We start from the raw sequence: 2,191 nt of genomic DNA, 5'->3' as shown, positions 1-2,191 counted from the left end.
GGAACCATTGGTCCCATTGTTTGTTTTCTCCTCTAGATTGTTTTCCCGCCTATCTTATCTCGATAGACCTGCAGAGATAATAATATGCACAAAAACAAGACAGAGCAAAACAAAGCAACAAAAGAAAACAAAACGACCAAAAAAAGGTCTGTTTGTTGACCTTTAGGAATGTTTTCCAGTCGAGTTTGATGGGGTGCCACGCCAGCCCCAAAATCTATTTTTGGTATTCCCACTGGACTTCGTTTCTCTGTTCCCCTTGCTGTTGTGTTGCATGTCCTTAGTGTTTCGCCTTGGTGTGGTGGGGTCAGATCAGGCGCAATTCCCACAGTATCTCCATTGTTGTCTCCTGAAGGGCTATGTGGGTCAGTGAGGGATGTCCTGTCTCAGTGAGGCTTGCTATATGGTCTTCTCTGTGCATTGGCTGCTCTGAGCAGATATCATCCTCAAAGCTTGGTGGGTCAGAATGTGCTCCACTTTCTCTTCCTCCCGCTTCATTCGCTCCTGTGTGCTCTGATCAGACATGTCCCTTTCCCTGAGCTGTAGATTTAGTGCTGTCCTCTGAAGTAAATTCTTGGGGGAGGGGGCGCTGTCCACATAGTTGGGATTGGGGCCGGCCCCTCAGAACTCTCTACTGGTTTCCTGCTTCATGCCAGTATGTTGCATTCACATCTTGGAGCACCAGATTGGAAAGACCAAGATCTTGTTATGCGCTTTTCCAAAGTCCTTGGGATTTCTTCTCTGCTGCTTCAAAAATGGCTCATCTGAAAAGCCAGGATAATAGTAGGAAATTTGATCCAGTCCATTAGTGGTACACATACCCTATTTGCATAGTCCCAATCATTTGGTAGGAGTTACAGAGATTTTGGTAGAAGAGCCATATTAAAAAACTTCACTCTACCACATAGCTTTTGCCCTGGTGGTATACTAGCAACTTGTTAGGGTGTTAACTGTAAGGTCTGCAGTCTGAATCACCACCCACTCCACAGGAGAAAGAGGAGGCTTAGTCTTGGAAACTCACTGGTGCAGATCTGCTCTGTCCTATAGAGTCGCTATGAATCAATTTCATTCATAGCCATTGAGATTGAAATAGGAGAGCAGGACTTCCCTCCTGTAGTTACTGCCATCTTCTCCAGGCTTGTTACATGGCAGCCATATTCCCTGAGCCTGTTTAAAGAGTTTTCTATTGACTTGATCATTTTCTTTTACTTGGTTCTATTTAAATTTTATAACCCTGTTGGTTTTAGTGTTAAGTATGTACTGTTTCTGGAAATGTGTCAATTTATCCTAGGTTTTCAACTTGTATAGAGTACAGCTCTTCACAGTATTGTTATTTTCATTGTTGTTTCATTTGGATGTGTTGTGATTTCACCCATTAATTTTTCATGTTACTTGCATCTTCAACCTTTTCTTTTAGATTTGTCTGTGGTTTATCAACTTTATTAATCCTTTCAAAGAACTTCCTGGTCTTATTTTTTTAAATACTTTTATTAGGAGTTCTTACATCGCTTATCACAATCCATACATTCCTACAGTGTGTCAAGCACATTTGCACATATGCTGCCATCATCATTTTCAAAGCATTGTCTTCCCACTTGAGACCCTGATATCCACTCCACATTTCTTCTCCCTCCCTTCCCTGCCTACTTTCCCTCAGGAACCCTTGATAAGTTAGATTATTTTTTCCATATCTTACATTGTCCTCTGTTGCCCCTCACCCACTTTTCCATTATTTGTCCCCCTGGGAGGGGGTTATATATCAATCCTTGTGATTGGTTTCCCCTTTCTCCCCCCACCATCCCCTAATCCTCCTGGTATCTCTACTCCCCTTGTTGGTCCTGAGGGGTTTATCTATACTGGAGTCCCTGTGTTGCAGGCTCTTATCTGTAGCAGTGTGCATGTTCTGGTCTAATCCGATTTGTACTCTCTTAACACAAGAACACTTTGTTCTAACAATCATGCATTCTGTGATGCTCACCTTCCGCATGGACAAAATGGGTGCATAAACAAAGGTGGTGAAGAAAGCTGATGGTGCTCGGCTATCAAAAGATATAGTGTGGGAGGGGGGGAAATGAGGAGCTGATACCAAGGGCTCAAGTGGAAAGCAAAGTTTTGAGAATGATGAGGGCAACAAATGTACAAATGTGCTTGACATAATGGATGTATATATGGATTGTGATAAAAGTTGTATGAG

The sequence above is a fragment of the Echinops telfairi genome, unplaced genomic scaffold, assembly GCF_000313985.2.
Source record: "Echinops telfairi isolate 266 unplaced genomic scaffold, ASM31398v2 ScPeMD7_7;HRSCAF=31, whole genome shotgun sequence".
NCBI classification, from domain to species: domain Eukaryota; kingdom Metazoa; phylum Chordata; class Mammalia; order Afrosoricida; family Tenrecidae; genus Echinops; species Echinops telfairi.
The sequence above is the reverse complement of the archived record's forward strand: the minus strand, read 5'-3'. Positions refer to the sequence as shown.